Genomic DNA, 20512 nt, shown 5'->3' with positions numbered 1-20512 from the left:
AGATGACATAAAATCCTCTCATGCAGTAAATGATATAGATCATAATTTGCTGAATAATCATTTTCCCTTTTTTTTCTTCTGGAATAGAGCTTGGAAAAAGGCAAAATAAAACTGTAGCAGATTTCAGTATTTAAGATGAAAGTCTAATCATTTTTTGCCCCTCATGTGATTTTCCCATCTCAATCACTTTAAATTGCTAAAACTACCCACCCAGAAGTTTAGGTTTCTCAGAAAGCAATGAAAGTAGTCAAGAAATAAAAATCAAAAGGCAGTAAGTCAATGTAGAATCTGCTCCTTTTTTCCTGTTAGCATGGTACAATAGGTAAGGAAACAAAAATAACAATGGTTCAGACTGAATAGAAATAAACTGGACAGTGTATACAGTCACTATAGCAGACAAGGAACTGCATATTTGAAAATTTTTATTCACTGTAGTTTGTGAAAGGCAGCAGCATAATCAGATTGGATATACTGAAGTGTCTTCATGGAAAAAATGCTGAATTTTGCCAGGTTTCTGCTTATAATCTTCTTTAGAGAATCACTTTCTTTGTTGATGAAGCATGTTGAATCTTCCAATATGCTGCCATGGCTAGTTTGCAAAGCTGGAATAAAGATTCACCAATCCTGTGAGACTGTCAAACTTCTGCTTCTAGTAACAAAATGATGCAAGAAAAGAAGCAGCAATACATCTAGTTGGTATTAGTGAAGTACCTATAAATCATATTTTCTGAATTGTAAGGCTGTGTAAGTAATTAAAGTTTTTGGAGTTTTGGCAACCAAACCAAGAATTAAAACAAAATTATTTGGGTTTGTCTTGTCAAAATATTCCATTACGTATGAGAGCAAACACTTCATCTGTAGATATTTGGAAAGAAAAGAAATTAAACATTAGTTTTAAAAGACTGTTAGAAAATTCAAGATAATTTCTTCTGGAAGCCTTGTCTTCAGGGCTTTTAGCCAGGGTGTTGCAGAGCCAAGTTCCTTCTGTCTGACCAGACTCTACTCCCCAAAGAATGCCCTAGCAGTCAGGCCTTTGCATAGTCTATGCCAAGGGTGCTCTCCATCCCTTTTTGATTTTCTGTTTGGCATAAACAATAAACCCGTGAGACACCAGCAATCCTCTCTGAAGTTATATTTTTCCCCACTGGAAAGGCAGGAGGAGAGGAGTGACTGAAAAAGCTGTTCTCTCATTATGTCCTGAGAAGGACAGTCACTTCAGGAAGTGGAGAGAAGAGCTGAGCATTACTCTAGCAACTCAGATGCTTTGCTGCACAGTAGGAAGTTTGGATCATGTCACCACAGGTCAGTGAAAATAATGAATTTTGGTAGTGCCTTAGCAGCAAAGATCCAAACCTCTGAACTACTCTGTTGATGAGGCAGTATTGCTTTTTTTCAGGGTGCTTTTTTCCCTGGTCACTTTTTTGTCTCAGATCAGATTGAAGAGTTTATAAAGATAATGTCTTCAAAATATTTTTTTAATGCCTGATTCATCAGAAGAATAAAAATTATCTTGTTCTACCACACCAATTTATTCAGGGTCAGAGGTGATAACAGGGTATTCTGCAGTGCTTGTGACTTCCACTTCCACACGTGAATTTTGCAGATTCTCCGTATGGTTTTCTTGACTCTGTAACAAGGAACGTGGGACAAAGCAGAGCTGGGAACTGCAGCCACCTCTACAGCTTTTTGTTACATCCCACTTCCTGTCACAGGATATGAATTTTCCCCTCCCACAATTAGGTCTACAGTGTGAAGAGAATTTCTTCCATTCCCACCAGACTTGTATCTCCCCTCTGGTGTGTTGTTAAAGTCACAGATTTCTAAAGTTTTCAGACACTTCAGGACATGTGTTTTCATTGGAGGTAAATTGACTCTTAATCCTCTCAAGAGGATTAAGGCTGTCTTTAATTCTCCTCTTAAGTCTAATTAAGTTTTGGTTAGTTCTGTCAAATACTTTGCCTCTTGTTCTGCTTTATACAAAAAATGAGGGAAATGATAGAAAGACAATATTGGGGTGACTGGAAGGACACCCTGAAAAGTTCTTTTGCAACTTGTTCTTCCTTTCCAAGCAAAGAATGGAAATTTTGTTTGATGGATACTTTTAGTGGAGCTGGGATTTTTTTGTTTTCTATGTTGAGTTGACTTCCACATCTTCAAGAACCCTGAAAAATTTAATGATATTAAGAATATTTTAAAAATTATCTGTCTCTTCTGTATGATAACCTTTTTTTTCTTTCCATTTTCATTCACTTTCTCATTCTTCTTTTCTTGCCCTTTTATTCTTCAGAGAGAAAACTAATTTTTGAGTTTTCAGGAAGAAATTCTCTTCTAGTCAATACATAGTGTGTATTTAGAGTCTCCAGCATTTAGTTAGGAGTCGGCTGTTAAGTTCACCTCAGCTCCTACAAGTAGGTTTGGTAGAGCTGTTATTTCCTCTGCACTTCCCCCTGCCTTGCTTTCTCCAAAATAACTCAATACACTAAGAATAAAGAGTTTGAAAAATATATAAAGTAGAGGCTGCACCAGTTAATTTTCTCATATTAATGAATAGTGTTCTGTGACCCTATCATTTCTCATACATTCTTTTGATTCTGTGTATTGCCTTCTCTTCAAAGTTTTACCTTACCTTTTCCCCAAAATGTTTACTTGTGCATCTCTTTTGTCTTTCTGCTCTTAGGATTCTTTATGCTTAAGGAAAGAAAACAGGTTGTTTTGCTATCTCTTTCTAATTTGATCCAAATATGGGCTATGTAAGGTGGTCCAGATTATCTGTGATTTTATCAATTTTTTCTATTCAAAAAGCAAGAGTTCTAAGTACAGTAGTAGCTGAGAAAAAGTTGAGGTATTGATGTTATTTTCATGAGGTCCAAAAGAGACTGTAAAATTTAATAAAAATAGAAAAATGTCTTTGTAATAAGAATTAGGCCTGCTACCATGCACAAAAAGATGTCTGAGTCATGGCAGTGGCAATCTTTTCCTTTGTTTTTGGATTGGATTGGATTGGATTGGATTGGATTGGATTGGATTGGATTGGATTGGATTGGATTGGATTGGATTGGTTTGGTTTGGTTTGGTTTGGTTTGGTTTTGTCCCTAGGGCACAAAAATTTGTAAAATTATTTTAAAAAGCGAGAAGCAAATGTTGTCACAAATATCTGCATTAAGCTACTGCAGATATTGACCTAGAGACTGTGATATGAAATTGAAACTTGGTTGAAGTGATGTTTAATGCAACCTGATACTTTTGAACAGAAAATGATCTGATACTGCTCTTTTTGTTGTGATGCAATTTAATACTTACTAGAAAAGTTTTTCTATTTCTGTTGTGGTGAACCTGGTGATGAATTTTCCCATTTTCAAGAACATGGGGAAGTTTCTTAGATGGAGAGAAGTGTTTTAAGTCTATTATGTTTAGTACAAGTGACAACTTATAGAAACTAAGAAACTGGACCAGTAAATTAATCAGGTTTCTAGGTGAAATAAATACCTAACCCAAAACTTGGTCTACAAACTGCCTTTTAAAGGATCTTCACAGTATAAAACTGTCTTAAGGTGGACAAAACAACCCAAAAGAGTTATGAAGCCATCAACTGCACCTGAAATAGACCCTTGAAAAGCAAATGGTTGGAATGAAGTGATCTGATAGTTGAGTTATCTCAATGATTTTTAAATGAGGTCTAGGCCTTCTACCTTAGAATTAGAATGAAGGATCTGACCTGTTGGGTCATTGGGTTACATGAAACAAATTAGAAAATGCTTGTCCTGACAAATAATATTTATTTCTGACCATTCCAACTATGCAGATTTTTTTAGAATCAAAACTATTTGAACTCAAGGTACCAAACTTTTCACAAACCAATGACCACCAAAAGTGCTGCACTATGGCATTTCAAGTGTAATGCATTTAAGGGAAGTTGATGTTGCCCAAGTACGTAGAAGATTATGCCAAGGGGAAAAATAGAATGCTTGATTTTTGGGTGGAGGAATCTATAAGGTAAACTAGACATGATGCAACTGGTAGCATAATACACAGGTGAAATTTGCATTATCCACTGTAAGGTCTGAAATGTAGAAGAAATGTTGAAGAAAGCTTCTTCTTATGCTTTTCTCGAAGTCTAGATCAAATAGATACTCTAGTTGCTTGAATTTCTGCTGAGGTTCTAGTAGGGACCAGCTCTAAAATGAAATTAAACTCATTTACGAAGAGGATTCCTTAAATATATTTAAATTTATTTAATTGGAAGAAGGTACAAAGACTGCGTCTTCTTCTGCAACAGGGCAAAAAAGGCTAGAAGCTTGGAATCCAGTAAAGTATGAATATAATAAGACACAAAGTAAATATAGAAAAGTAGGAAGGTATATTGAAACTTACTAGACAAATCCTTTCTCTCCTGCTACCTGAAAAATTACATTTTCTAAGGTTTGAAGATCTGTGATGACATAGTGTGGTTACAGAATTTCCTGTCTGAACTGTCTGGGGGTTTGATTGCTGAGATTAGTTTGTAGCTCTGTGTTTTATTTAAAAAAAAAAAAATTGAAAAAATTGTTCTTACATGGAAAGAAGTTTGAGACTAAGTCAAACCTGTTGCAGATTTAGTCTGCCTCACCAGCAGAATTTTTCTAAAAGCAAATACACCATCTAGAAAAGGAAATACTAGGGAACAAAGTGCTTACCTATCAACTGACAGAGAGAGAGGACTGAAGATTGATGCCTAATATTTTCTGCTATTTCCGCAGTAAGAAAAGGATAGATTTAGTAAGGAGTAACAAGATAGTCTGTAGCAAGAGACAGTGACACACCTGACCAATTTTTACATATTTTCTCACTTCCAGCATGTTCTTGCATTTATTGAATTGAAATAGTCCAGGCACTGAAATGGAGACTGAAAAGGAGGCAGGATCATGGTACAAAGATGTGTCGATGTTTACCATGAAGAAGACTGCTTTTTAAGTGAAACTTTATTGGAGAACAGAATCGTTTGAAATCTGCCCTTCTGTTTCTTGGGTCTACCTTATTCTTAACTCAGAAATTTGTAATGTTCTTAGTCTTTGGGTTGTGGGTGTTTTTTTCTTTTTGCAGGTTTTTTTTTTGTTTGCTTGTTTGTGGATTTTTGGTGTCTTGTTTTTTTTTATTTTTTATTTGATTTTTTTTTTTTAATTTTTCCTTAGCAAATAACTGTAGGTTAGAAACAGTCAAAACATTAAAATTGTGTGGGTTTTTTTTTAACTTTTACTAGTGCAACTTGAATTCAATGTGTTTATAAAATATCTTATGCTGTGTAAAATGATTTTAAGGAAAAGGATATAGGAAATCATTGACTCCACTGTAGAAGGCAAAATGATTATTTTTTTAATGCCCTTTCCATCCAAAAGGTTTGGACTTCTCTTGGCTGGAGGATCAAAGTAATTGCAGCATGATGGGTAGGGTAAAGGTTAGAAGAACATATGTGAATGGAAGCAAGCTCTGGAAGTGCTAGTGGGATTTTTCCTGCTAGTACAATGACTAGGACATTTGTACACTTGCAGCTGGACCATGCATTTTTATGTCAAAAGTATTTAATTATTTGAGCATTAATATTCTAAAACCTTTTCTTATCCTATTTCATTAATTTTGGGTGCAGTATTTCTGAGCTATAAGCAAGAAGCAATATTAGATGTAGGCTTATATAACAAGGGACATGGCTGGAACTCATGACTCCTGAATCCCTCTGCCCTGTAGGTTTATTAAAGCTCTGTACAGAACTTTGCATCTTATTGACCCCCCTGGGCAAACAGTTTAAACTATGAACTCTTATAATGGGAGATGCAGTCAGAATGATCTGTAATATCCAGGAAAAAGTAATGCACTTTTTTTTGGTTAGAAATAGTTGTCTGAATTTCCAGATGATAAATATTTTAGAAAAGTGCAAACACCAGGACTGCTGTCCTTTTCTGAGTTTTCTGTGCTTAACAGTTACATAGAGAAATGGCTAATGAAAATGTGGCAGTCTACCCAGCCTAACAGTATTTGGGTAGAACTTTTGCTCTACTGGCATCTAGCTATATGACGAAAAACAAAGAAAACAAAAACTAAAGCAGAAACATTGGCAAAACCAGTGTGTTAAAATCTATTGCAACTGGAAAGAACAAAGTGGAGGAAAAAATACAACTATTCTATAATTTCTTATATCCTTCTACCTGAGAACTTGCATTTGTCACTGCATACTTCTTTTATAAACATGGGAGAAGTAGTAGTGAGCTAATATTTCCTGCATTTTGAAGTGCAAAAGTAAAAAAAATTAGCCTTATACTACATTGTCTGTAGTGCAATCAAACAAGCATCTTTCTCACTTTAATTAAAAAATTCAGTTCCTTTGTGCCATATTACTATAATATACACATTCAAGGTCCAACTGTAGAGAGTGAAAATACTATGGAATGAATGGAAAATAAATGAGTCTTATTACTTATTAAAATCTATGGAGAAGTATGAGATGCTAACTTGAAGAGCTACCTAAAAAACACTGTAAATGTTTCAACATTAGAGAATTTTTATCCTGAGTCTGCTTCCTATTCAGAAAATTTACAAAGCTTATTCCTTATGTCAGAAAGAGTTTTCAATAACCTTTCAAGTGTACTTCTCACAACAATTCTTCGAAATGCTCCCTCTTAGTACTCTTAGTACCAAATCTGAAGCAGAAAGCTAAGCTGGACTAGAGAATAATATCACTGATTTGTTTAAAACCCCTGAATATCTTTGTTACAAATGGTGGCTTGCTGTCAACAGTGGGAGATGTACTTGCGTGAACATTTCCAGCTTTGTACATCCATCAATTTACTAGGCTGGTGATCTGAAAGGGGAAGATTCCTTTGTCTGTGTAGAGCTGGTTTCTGTCCTTCCAGAGATATTTTGAGTACTTGTGAGTGTGTGTAACACATAGGATGAACGAAATATTTGGAAAACCCTAAACCAGCTCTCACCCTCAGTCATCTACATTGGCAGCTGGACATAAAATATTATTAAATATAAATATAACATATTATTTACCTTATTCTTTTTGAGTTGCTACGTCTTCCTCTTTGAAGAGGAGGTTAATGCTGGAGGAAGAGTCCAAAAAGTCAGCGGGAAATTAGGTGTTTGCAGGCAAGGCCTAAGACATCAAAGGAAGGAGCGAGGAAGAATCTAATGAGAGCAACTTTTACTTCCCACATTTGGATTTTCAGCAAACTACAGAAGACCTTAGGGGGCTAGGGGTACAGGCTGAGAAACTCCAAGGACAAAGCTGAGAGAAATCTCTATTTAGTGCCAAGAAGCTTTTAGACTTTTGAATCTTTTGCCCAGATCTCCATCTGGTGTTAACTCCACTGAAATCAACGGAATTATGCAAGGATTTGGGACTGCATGTGAGAAAGATCTATAATTGTAGTTTTGAAAATGAGCATGAGTTCACAGAAACAGAGCATGTCAAGACAAATGGACAACTATAAGAAGGTATTGTATTGTACTATAATGTTTACTGTTGCTTAATGTTGCCAGGGTAACTGCTTTAATTAAGTACCTCTGAATTCCCTCTAATCTTTGCCTTATTCTCATCTGGGTGAAGATAAATTTGTTATTGTTGCATACGTATCAATGCTTGAAAGCATACAAAAGAAGAAACTGTTATCTAAATAATTTGTGAGTATATCAGAAGTTTCAGTGCTTGTTAGAGCTATACTAGGTCTTTGCAAATGGCTGCTAATTTATCCAAAGAAATGTGAAAAATACATTACAGCATTAGACTGATGACTGAACAAAAACATGCAAATAAACTTTTCTGAATTTTTCTTATTTGCTGTATATTTTGAAGTTTTTGTTTCTCCCCTTCTAATTTTTTTCTTACCACACATAGCAAAAAGAGTACACTCTGTTACTGTGCAAATAAGAATCTGTGCCATTATTTTTATGCTCTACAAACAACTTTGGTGGTGGGCTATTTTTATTGTGGTCCCATCCTCCACAAACTCTTTTGAGGCTAATTAAATAGTTAAATAAATATTGTTTTCCACACTGGTGACATTGCATTTTGACTAATCCATGCTGTGGGTGACTTCTGGGACTTGCTTTGGATCTTGACTTCACCTTTTCTTTTACCCTTTTTAAAATTATGCTCTTTTGCTTTTCCTACTCTTTGCATAACACATTCAAATGTATTCCTGATTAATATTAGATGAGTCAAAATGTTTATATGCATGACAACTTCGCCTTCTGGTGCAGATTAAATTTGTTTACTAAAAATGTAATAGTTAATTTTTTCTAATGTGTGCTACTGAATTACTTTGATTTTTGATTGAAATAAAGTTGTAAATATAAGCTATTGAATATTATCAATTTTTTTCCAAAATCATGTTTTTCCAGGATAGAATGCTATCAGGAAGGGAATTACTCTATCCTTCAAGGGTGATTCTCAAACCTAGTGTTTTTGTTAACCTATCACTAATGTCTTCATTCTTCTCATCTTGCATCACACAGAAAATAAGATGAGACCTGTGCTATGGCCAGAAAATGGGGAATCTTGACTTACTGAAAATTGACTTCACTGTTAGAGTCATTGATAAAGCTGTGAAATAAAAAAATGGGAATTATATTCCCAAGCCTGTCGCACTATTGAACTATTTTTATGCTTTGGGCATTTCTAGTCTTCATGATGAAATGATGTGTTATTAGTGATGAGCAAACAAGCGCTCGTACTTATTTTATCTAGACTTTTAAACTTTCGCAGCATGATTGATTGAAGTGTCAGTCAGAGGTATTTAGGTGGTGCTTGTGACAGCTGAGAATAGCAGAAACTCCTTTGATATTCATTTATGTATGTGAAAATCAGAAGTTATGTGGTCCTTCAAGGGAGGATGTGGGTAGATGGATTTCCTAGGGGCTGCCAACTAAACAGACTAAAAACGTGACTGAAAACTTGGAAATTATGGAGAAACATTCCTGGCAGTGGTTCCTGTGTTGTGCCAGGGCTGCATTGTGGATGTGGCAGAGACAGGTTCTGTGTGAGCAGCAGAGCAGGCTACACACCCTGAAGGATCTGTGTTGCTTTTGCTGCAGAACTTTTGAGTGGCTCTATAAACAGCAGACAGCATCACTGTACTTTTTACAATTTACAGCAACTATATTTTTGTTGCACCTTGGAATGCCAGTTCATGAGGGTCAGAAGGCAGATAATCAGTCTGGGCTGTCAGTCTTTGAACAGAAAACAGTCAGGTTTCGATTTTTAGGATGTAACTCTGGAGAATGTCACCTTGGGCACTGTGGAGCCAAAGGACAGTGTCCTTAGCTCTTTTACCTGCTGGTATCTCTCCATTCTTACCACTGGAGTTTGATAAAAACAGCAAAAGGAATTGAAGGAAAATGCAAAAGTTTTTGTACCATTTAAAAGAAGAAAAACAGAGCATATTTCTAATATTAATAATTGAAAGACAATCTTAGTCCATATTTTTCCTTTTTTGAGTGTATTAATTAAGAACTATATAAATAGAAATGTGATCTTAAAAATTAAATGGGAAAGTAGTGGAGCTCTAAGATTAGAAAAATTCCTCTTCTCTACATAATCATGCACATTAATTTATTTGGTAATCTTCAGTGAGAACTGGGTTTTTTTAGACCTTTATAACTAGTATCATTATTGCTTCACTGAGCAGGGTATAAGATACCATGCATTGCAAATAACAAAACATTTGAATGGGAATTAATATCTGACTACATAAGCTTTATTTTCTCATGCTAAAAACATGTACTCTTGCCACTGAAATTGAACTTGACTATATGAGAAGATAATTTCTGTAAGGGCAGTGTCTTCATATAAACTCTTAGGTGCACAAGAATACATGCTCTGCCTGGAGGTTTCAGAACATTTAGCTGACAATTACACTTGCAGGTGTGGAACGGCAAACAGAGGTAAACAGTAAAAGCTTTTTATTGTTTCAGCTTGAGATTTTGCAAGTTAGTCTTGTTGATATAGACCAAGCATCTATCAGACTATCAGAGGCATTCTATTATTACAAGTGAAAAAACCCTAATAAATGTATAAGCCATTATCTAGCTAGAAGGACAAGCTTTTTTTCTGTATCTCTTATCCATCAGCAGCAATACACTACATGCCATCACCATCATGCTGCAGCTCTGTTTCTCAAAGCATTCTGAAATTTGTAATTTTGAAACTATTATTATAATTTAAAGATTTACATTACAGAAATGTGGAAGATATCTGAAAAACCCAGTTAAGTATACTGAGTATTATATATATATCTCGAAATTTTCCTTTAAAATAAGAAATTACAATGGCATGTGCAAACATTTTAAGGAGCTGGGCATGCTTTAAAACAGCCCCTTTAGTGCTGTGTTGGGTATTTTTAGTGTGAAAAATTATATATTCATAACAAGGTTTGACTTTGTTTTGGTGTTTTATGCCAGTCTTCTAAAGTATCCTGAGGTTCAGAGCATGCCCAAAGCACAATTTTCTCAGGCAGTGCAGAGCAAAGAAATAAACTAGTGACTTTTCTTCTTATATTGACAATATTCTACAATGTTTCTAAATGTAAATTACTTTATAAAGTAACTAATCCCATGAGTATTATAACTCAAAGCAGACTTATAAATTTGAAACAATGAGAGTAGAGACTTTATTTCTTACAGTACAACTTCCTGAGACATTACTAAAATGGCAAATGTTTGCATAGTTTTCTCCAAATGAAGGTCATCCTAAAAGAAGCTTCACTGGGTAAATCCAGGAGGGCCACACAGAATTGTATAGTAGTACCTGTCTAGAGGAGGTCTTTATAATAAAATAGAGTTTCAATAAAAGACTTCAAATCTCAGCAAAATTGTTGTAAAACTACACATAGTTTGGTTTTTCCTGACTGTTTTCTACTCCATCAAGTAATATTTGCAAGGAATATACTCTAGAATTATTCTGGCTGTTCAGTTTTGCACTTTGGAATTAGCAATTAATTATGGAATTAGCAACATTGTTAAAAACAAATGTAAATAGTTGTGTAGCCATTTGGGTAGAATTTAGCTAGATTTCTTTAGACCAAATGCAGTTATTTTGATGATGGCAGCACCACCAAAAATATAAGGGTAAGTGTTTGTGAATATGATCTTCCAGGAGTATTTCCTTTCATGTACCACTTCTCAGGCTGGATTAGCTCTCTGCTGAATTCAAATACTCTACAGAAAAATAATGCTATGGAAATAATGCAGTCAATGAAGACATGGGTAGGGATGTGGGGAAATGCTGATGATGAAGGCACTGACATTGTTCTGGTTTTCTTTGCTTACTTTTTGCAACCTCTGGATTTTTCCAGCACCCATTCTCTTATTTAGACCACTGCAACAAACTTGTGGCTTCTTCTTCAAGAATGGCAGAAAGGAATATTTGCAGCTTCTGTGTCTTGATTTCCATTAGTTACAATGCTGTCTGAAAAGTCAACCTCAAAAGAACAAATAAGGTGAGTTATGATTTTCAGGTGTAGTGGTAGTGTGTAGACCAGTGAAAGGAGAATAGGAAAAGGCAGATAAAAGAGAAAGGGAAGGATGTGAAAGATGGGACAGCAACTGCAGTGGAAGCCACACTGGCTGTGCTAATAAGTGACATTGACACAGCAAGGGGAACACTGGCCCTCTGTAAATTTAGGCTGGAAATACATAGAAAAAATCCATAATTTAAAGGATAAAGCTCCTTGAATAGCCTTCTGATAAGAATAACTGGGGCAATGGACAAGATCTAAGATGAAGTTCAGTAAGCCTATGAAAGGGATTAGGTGATGATGAGGGAGTGGATTTGATGACCCAAGAGATGAATTCATTCCCATAGCACTTACAGTGTTTTCAAGGGACAGTTTGACTGCAGATTTACTGCATCACTGAGTCTCATTTTATTTTGAAGAGTAAATGTCACGTTCAGCCATTAGCACAGAAGATTTTCTTAAAAGTGCTCTTGGTTAGAAGTGCTGTAGATGCTTTAAAGTGTTCTTGCTGTAGTGCAGATTAGTCTGATATTGATTAATCTCACATCTCTTGCACTCACTAGAAAGTTATCACAGAGAAGGCAAGCATGGATAAATTGAAAGAGCTACTTTCACCAATGATGTCCCACATGCATGGAGAAATTAGCTGTATGCACAGGCCTGAGGAGGTCAGAGTAAAGCAATCTTATTGGTTATAAAACAATAGAGTAAATTTTTTCCCTCGTTGTGGCATCATTTTGAACCACATTGGACTGTTTAATGCCATTAGTGGGAGACCAGAGGTCCTCTGATGTAATATTGCTTAATCTTTGAGGTGGGACATCATAGTCATCGTAAATTTTAGGAGGCTGCAGAGCTCCATGTTGTTTTGTCAACTGAGGAGATACAAAAACCCATGTTTTAATAGCTTGCAATTATATTGGTACTTGTAATTGCCAGAAATAATTGGGAAATTAGATGGTTTGACATCCAATCTTTTATTCCTTGTATTTTGCAAAGATTACACCAGCCCATTACCCCACCTCATTCCTTATGACTCTTCACATAATATTCAAGGGGTCTTGATCAAATGCAGTTCTCAATTTAGTTAAACAAGAATGAAACTCCTTCATGCCACTGGGCTCCACAGAGGAGAGATGCAGAATAAGGAGATTTCTAGAGCAAAATGTGTAGTAACAGAATCTCATATTAATCAGGCACCTCAACCTCCATGGCTGGAGCAATGGCACACTTGTGTTTGGAAGTCAAAGATCTGTATTTCAGTCAGCAAATAATATTCCTTGGTCTGTGGGGTGCTTTGTTTCATAATATGAACAAATATGAATAAGTAGCATAAAACCATTCATTATGTTAAAGCATTCTTATCTTCTGCTTCACTTTTTTTACTCTGTGGTTAACCATTTTTCTGTGCAAACTGAATTAAGGTAGGATTCTCCTGTGTCGCTGTTTTATATTTCCATTCTATAGTAATTTACTTTTCAGTCATTTGCATTACTGGGAGTTGGGCACACACACACAAAATTTGGAGTGAATATGGATTTTTCTCCTGATCCTAGACACATTTTTACTGTGACTATTAGGGAAGACAATGAGCAGGATTGAAGGAGAGGACTACTTCTAAAATTTATTGCAATACAGAAGATGAATATACTATAACAAAACTGGTGCATATCTAATTAACTAAAATAGTGTGGTTTTGTCAGCTGTTGTTTTGTTTGCTTTGTTGTACATACTAGTAAAGAACTATTATTCTCCCCATATCTTTGCCTTAATTTGCCCCTTAATTTCAAAATCATAATAATCGGGGGGTGGGGGGCGGTTTACATTCTCCAGCCCAAGGGAGGTTTCTGCCTTTCCTAGCAAACACCTGTCTTTCAAACCAAGTCAACAGCATCTCTCTGTACTGTTATTGGTCCCCTTCTTGTCTGACATGCATCAAGGCAGGTGCTGAGGAAGAGGAATCAGTCATGGTCTCTCTGCACCTAGAGACATCCCAGGTAGGATTAGCCATCCTGGATATAGGAACCAGTGTGGCAGCATTAGTGCAGCTGCCCACAAGACAGGTCAACACAGCACCTGTGAAATTATATTTTGTTTCCTTATTCTAGGTTGCCTGGTGGTGAAATGGTATGTCCTGTATTTGAGATACAAGAAGCATTCCACTTTTTCTGTTAAGAGGTGAAATTATGGAGCCTGATCCAACAGCCCAAAGAAGGTGAGGCTACCTCAGCACTGTGTCCCCTGGCTCAGCCAGCAGCGAGGCTAAAAATGTCCTCCTGCCAGGTGCATCTGCACAGAGCAGTTGTGCACACCACACAGATGCAGGTGTACATGCCTGGTCACACATGTCACAGGCGTACACACTTAGCACTCACGTGAACTCAGGCAGCACCAGGACCCTCATCCTGCTCCCATCTCTGGCTGAAGAGGATGGTGAGAGTATACATAGACACAATGTGGATCCCTTTGCTTGCTGATACTGGATCCCAGTCTTCCCAGGTGCTGGAACTTGGGTGTAGAAGACATTGAGGCCACAGGTCCTTTCTTGTTGCCAGTTGTTGTGGTTTGACACTGGTCCAATGCCAGGCACTCTTGAAAGTCCCTTGCTCACCCTCTCATGCCATGGCTGGGAAGAAGAGGGGAAAAAAATATGCTGCAGAGTTCATGAGTTGAGATAAGGACCAAGAGAAAACACTCCAAGATTCAATTTAAAGTTGCAAAATGAATTTATTACCAACAGAGTCTAAGGAGGATAATGAGAAGTAAAATAAGTAAAATAAGCCCTTAAAAACAACTTCCCCCCTCCCCCCCCGCCCCTCCCTCCTTCCCACCGACAGCTCAGGGAGACATGGCATGGGGGTTTAGGTCAGTTCATCAGCAGGATTTTCTTCCTCTGCTCCAATCCTTCCCCTGTGAGGCTGTGGGGTCCCTCCATGGCAGACAGCTCTCCCTGATCTTCCCCAGCGTGGGTCCACTCTCAGGAGCAGCAGCCATTCCACACCTGCTGCAGCGTGAACTCGCCCCACGGCCACACAGCCCTCCCCAAACTGCTGCGGCATGGCTCTCTCTTCCACAGGGTGCAGTGCTGCAAGGACAGGCTGCTCCAGCCTGGAAGCAGGGTCCCTCTGTCCCCCGGGTCTGCCACTGGATCACAGCCTCCTCCAGGTATCCACCTGCTCTGGCATGGGCACCTCCTGCACGGGCTGGGGTGGATCTCTGCATTCCCTGGATCCCATGGGCTGAGGGGCACAGCTGCTTCACCATGGTCATCACCACAGGAATCTCAGCTCCAGTGCCTGGAGCACCTCCTGCCCCTCCTTCTCCACTGACCCTGGTGTCTCCATGCTGTTTCCCTCACATGTTCTCACCTCCTCCTCTTCTCTAGCTGGAATTAACACTTCACCCCACATTGTTTTGATTTTCTTCTTAAATATGTTATGACAGACAGGTCACCAGCCTCTCTCATTTTTGGCCAGCAGCATGTCCATCCTCAGAGCCATCAGGGATTGGTGCTGCTGCACACGGGGGAAGCTTCCAGCAGCTTCTCACGGAAGTCATTGCTGTGCCCCCCCTCCCATTATCAAAAAACAGGCCGTGCCAAACCAATACACTGGTACAGATTACCTTACTCACTGCCTCGCCCCAGGGTGCTCAGGACTGCCCTTGTCAACACATGAGTATGTTTCTCTCTTGGAACAATTACAGGAGGGATCTGGCCGGGGTGTCCATCCTTCCTTCTGGAAACTTTGGGTTGCCACTTGTCTTTGTATCTCTGCACTTCTCTGGGCTTGTGAAGGCAATGAAAGAACTGATGACTTCCATGCAGAAGCACCTGAGATTACCCTGTCAGAAGATTGCTGGAGATTCCACTCCTGCCATTGTCTCTGTGCTCCTTGAAGCTAGGTAGACCCAACTTCTGTCACATAACTTCAGTCTGTTCCTGCTAATTTGCCCAGTTTGTGTCCCTAAGCAATGTCTAAGTGCTACACTTTATTAACCATTGTATTCTCGGGTAGAAACTGAGCCCAAATTAGTTTAACATAAATACTGAGAGTAATAGCTCAAGATGTGGATCATGTGCACCTTAGCTCGATGTGCTTTGGAAACAGGAAGTTCTTGGATGGAAAGTGATAGGCACTGTGACTGAATGTGACCACTGAAATTGCATGTGTGTATGGTTGAATTAATTACTCACTGAGGAATGGTGGTGAGGGACCAGGAAAAAAAGCCAAGGTAGGTTTGTTCTCACACAGACACTTAAGCCACTTCAGTCTCCATCCAGCTGGGGACTACTATCCCCACTGGAACAGTTTTGAAACACACATGAGCATTGGAAACATTTTTTCATGTTTGAGCATCAGCGTGGAGGACTAACTGGTGAGAAAATTGCCCCACAACAATGTGAGGTTGCAAGGCATACCAAGCCTTTCTGATGGACCTCTGGATGCTAACCAAAGTGAGCTCAGAATTGAGTGGAACTGACAGTAGATTATGTGCTGTCAGCACAATTATTGGCTGTGATCACTTGGTCTCTACCATATGCCCTCTTCTTGTTCACTTCTGTGCTTTCTATTTAAATCCTCCCCTTCAGGGTATGCCATTCACTCTGTTTACTAATATTTAGTCAGATTGAATAGATTCAAAAAATTAATGCTAACTAAACTGATTGCGGCCCCATATTTTTTCTTTTCCCTCTCTTTTTTTAATTTTCTTTTGTTGTTGTTTTGTTTGTTTAGTTAAAATTGTGTCTTTAGGCAAAAAAACCCCAAACCAAAACAAAACAACCCAACAGCTACTGTCACTGTTAAAGCTACCCTTCTCCAGCATCTGTGGCTCTTAGTTTATGTAATCTGCATTTGCACTGCCTGTCCTGCCTCACCTCTTTGCTTTTTGCCAAAAAACTGCCACTTCTTTTCTCCAAAGGCAGAATGGTGTTTATAACTGTGTCAAGCTCCCCTCTGGGTGGCAGAAGCAGGAAAAACTAGGAAGATTTCACAATAAGTGAATTTGCACTACCTGGTTCTGGATGCAACATTTCACATTACATACAAGCCCTGTCAAGAAACACTCATTCACTTCCTGCAGCACATTTATGTGTTTTTTGTTGACTTTTTTTCTCTTAACTGTTACTTGTCATATATATTGTGTAATATGAAACATAACTTTGTCTGATTCATATATGTATTTCAGAGGAATAAAAAAACTACATTGCTTTTTAAATTGGAATTATTTTGCCATGTCCTTAAATAGAATAATGACCTCAGACCTGTCAGCTCAATTAGAGGTATACAATTTATGTCTTCTCTATAATTGCAAACAGCAAATATTAGAGGAATATATTAAAACCAAATAAATTTACCTCTAATAGTTTTCTGTAATGCTATGAAGGTCTGTCTTTTTTCTTGTTTGGTCATGGTTTTGGAGACCTGTTTTATTTTCCAGGTTGTGCCAGTGAAAAGGTAATATAATACTATCTCTTAATGGGACTCCAGTGCATAAGTCTCCCTCCCTCAACAGCTTTACAGCTGTACAGAAACATTGCATTTCACAGTGATGGAGCTACACCCAAATTCATAAAAGTCAAAAGAAACCCACGGCTAAAACCTTAATTCTATGAGGGTTCTGAGAAAGAAGGCATTTATGTGGGATCAAAGAGGATTCACAGTGAAAAGTGAGATCAAATCATTACAGCCTTTCAAATAACAAGACAAAAATGTTTGGAATTCATGATAATTCTGAATTCCATGAACAATTTCTAGAGATTAACCTGGTTTCCTTGATCATGAATAAAACCACAGAAGGTTAGGAATTCTTGCAAGAGAAACAGACTTCAACTCACTGTCTTTCTCTGTTATTTTTAGATGAAAAATATAAATATAAAATATAAATACATTATTAACTTCATGACAAAAAACCACCAAATCAAAACCAAAACAAACAAAAAAATTCTGCTTTCCCTTTTGATAGCAGCAAAGATTTTTTAATTTTTATTCTTTGTTTTTTTCCCATGAAGGTAGTGCTTATGACTAGGTATAAAGGAAATAAGGAAATGCACTCTTGAATATATACTAATAAAGTTATTCCAGCAGTAAAATTGCTTTTGCTCTGAAGAGTGGTATATAAAAAGGAAAATATTTTTGCATATTTCCAGGGACACGCATACGACTGAAGTTGATTATGAAAATGAAATTACAAATATTTTCATCATAAACTCTTATTCAAATTTTCATACAGACTTTTTCATTTTTTCCCTTGTAGTTGATTTCTCAGATGACACAGATTAACAGGGGATTCAGCCCTATTAAAGGAAATCTTCAGAATAAAATCAGCTGTGGAATGTTTTACAAATGTGCTTCAGTGAACTCCATATAGTTTCAAAAAGAAAACAGTACATAGAGGAGTATCTGGGGATTACCATAAATACATTGTTTCACTTGGATTCATACAAGAAGCACTTCTGGGAGAGTAAGACATTTTTCAAATAATCTATGAAAAAAAATTATCTTTTTCTGGAGTCCTAAAGCATAAAATTTGCATATTAATAGAAGATTAAAATGCCCATCAAGAATTCTTTGTGGTTGCTTTCTCTTTTGTATTTTGCTCTTCACACAAACATTCTTTCATAATCAAAAGAAACTCCTGTCTTTTTAAGCAGGGCCTAAGCATGTTATAAAGGCTAATTTCTAAGTGGATTTTGTGTCTCATCAAAATTATGCTTTAGACATGGATCCCACAAGTTTATTAAATTCTAAATTTTAGTATCTACAATTAAAAACACCTGAAGTCATAACCTATTGTTTGGCTATGTCCAAAAGGTGTCTTATTACCTGGAGAGCCCAATCAGCAATAAAAAACAGTATTCAAGCAATCTCACATGAGGAAATACGGAGTAGATAAGTAGAACTTGAAACTTGGTCATGAAAAGGTACAGCAGATAATATTTTCAAAGTATACTGAATTTTAGAGAGCTGCTAATGTTATTGTGCACTTCACATGCCAATTATATATAAATGCCCTTTAAAAATTATTTTCAGTAATCACCAAGAGCTTAGGTGCTGCTAAAAATGAAACTTTTTCCTAAATAAATACTCCAGTGAGAAAGAGGTCATGGTAGTGTCGTTCATGGATCTCCACACAGAATGTGTGTTCAGACTGGCCTATCTTTTCTCAGTGCAGATGTTGACTAAAAAGCCAGTAAATTTATCAGTAAACATGCTGAAACAAACCCAGAAATGACCAAAACTTTGAATTCTGCATGACATGGTTGACAGTTCCTTAAATCTGCATACTTATGGGAATCTCATAATCTGTTTATTGTATATTTCTTGCTAGCAAGTCAGAATAAATCAGGGTATCTTTAAGCAAGAATTTCTATGTAAGTGCTTAAAATTCTTTGCTGTCCCAAATGACGCATTGCTCTGTTTCATGAGTATCTCTCTTTAACTGCACCCTGTTAAAATGATCTCTGGGGTGTCAGGAAAGCCTTCATTTTATATAAACACAAAATACAGCACACCTCCCAGAGACTGAGCCTTATTATAGGAGCAAATATTTCCCAGTGTTGGCCAGAGCAGTGTCATGACTTACTGGTGATGGTTTTGTGAAGTAGCTGTACTTTCACATACGATCAGTACATTTTCCCTTAGCCCTTGTACTTGGCTCAGTCTTGTTTATACCTGTTCCTAGGGACTCTGAGGCACTTCTTGATCTCCTTCAGCCTTTGCATTGACTCTTCCTTCCCCAGGTGACAAGGGCACTTTTTTTCCCAATTTGTCTATTTTCCTGAGCGTGCTTGGTTAACTTCCCCATCAAAAGAGCCACACTACACATGATGTACAGGCAGAAATTTCTTCCAGTAGCTCTTGCAGCCTCATGAGTGTTGCTGCAGGCATGATAGATGAATGGAAGCACAAAGTCAGAGGTTTTACAGCCAGGACTAGGATTGTTTGCTCTCGAGGAACCGTGGCTGTGATGAGGGGCGTTATGCAACTGTAGCTGTGGGATGAGGTTTTGAAGGTCATCAGTGCAATTTTTGTCACATTGATGCCTGTTCTGCAAAATTAGATAGTAAAGGAACAACACACCAAGCAAAGGCAGCACCAATTGTTTTCTTGCTAGTCGTACTTCATTGTCTAAATTAAATTGAGGTCAACATCTCAGAGAGAGAATGTGAAGAAAATTTCCAATAAAAATCTCTAGAATTTAATGATAACAGAGATTCTTGAAGTAAATTACAATAAAGTCACATCTGAGCCCCCCACTTTACAGCTGTACTTTTAGGGGAGGTTGAGTACCCTTAAAAATGTTCAGTGGAGTCCTTTTTACATTGAAGTAGATAGGCTAACTTACAATTAATACAATTAATTGGCACGTGCATGTCAGAAGTATGTGCTGGAGGGCAGACTGTGTGTTCTGCCAAGACAGATGACATTTATGTTGGCTATGTTGTTATGTAGGCTTGGCTCAGTGTGAAAATGTGTAATCAATCATCAAATCTGTGGATACAGGATGTGTTCACTAATGTTTCTTTTGCCTTATTCTGAATGGATTTGCAAGCTGGACTTTATCTTCTCAGCTGAAATTGTAGTCTCCTAGGAAATGTGTTATGGCTAATGTGGTGATGTTACTTAAAGAAGTAAGCTGCTATGAACTACAGCTATGAAAGGTCCTTTGTTCCTCATTCAAATATTGAAGACTTACTGCTTTAATGAATATAAAATTCTGTTGTTACCAGTTACTGAGAGGGCATCAATCTGATTTTTGGCACAGTATGTACATTGGTAACAAATTATGCTGAAAAGCGTCAATGGGAAACATCATTTGTAAGAAAAATCCCAAAACTGCTTTATCAGAATAGTTGCATGTGATTGCTTTGTTGATATATGATAATGAATCAGAGAACTTTCTACCACTGTTTTATTTATCTTTGAAAAATGCTCAGACTCCGAAATGGAGTGCTGAAGACTTTTGATCGAAAAGTATTTCCAACTTTCAAAATTAAGTCCACTCGTTCAACCCAAGAC

Source organism: Erithacus rubecula (genome assembly GCF_903797595.1).
Source record: "Erithacus rubecula genome assembly, contig: SUPER_Z_unloc_2, whole genome shotgun sequence".
Lineage (NCBI taxonomy): Eukaryota > Metazoa > Chordata > Aves > Passeriformes > Muscicapidae > Erithacus > Erithacus rubecula.
Note: the sequence above shows the minus strand (reverse complement) of the source record.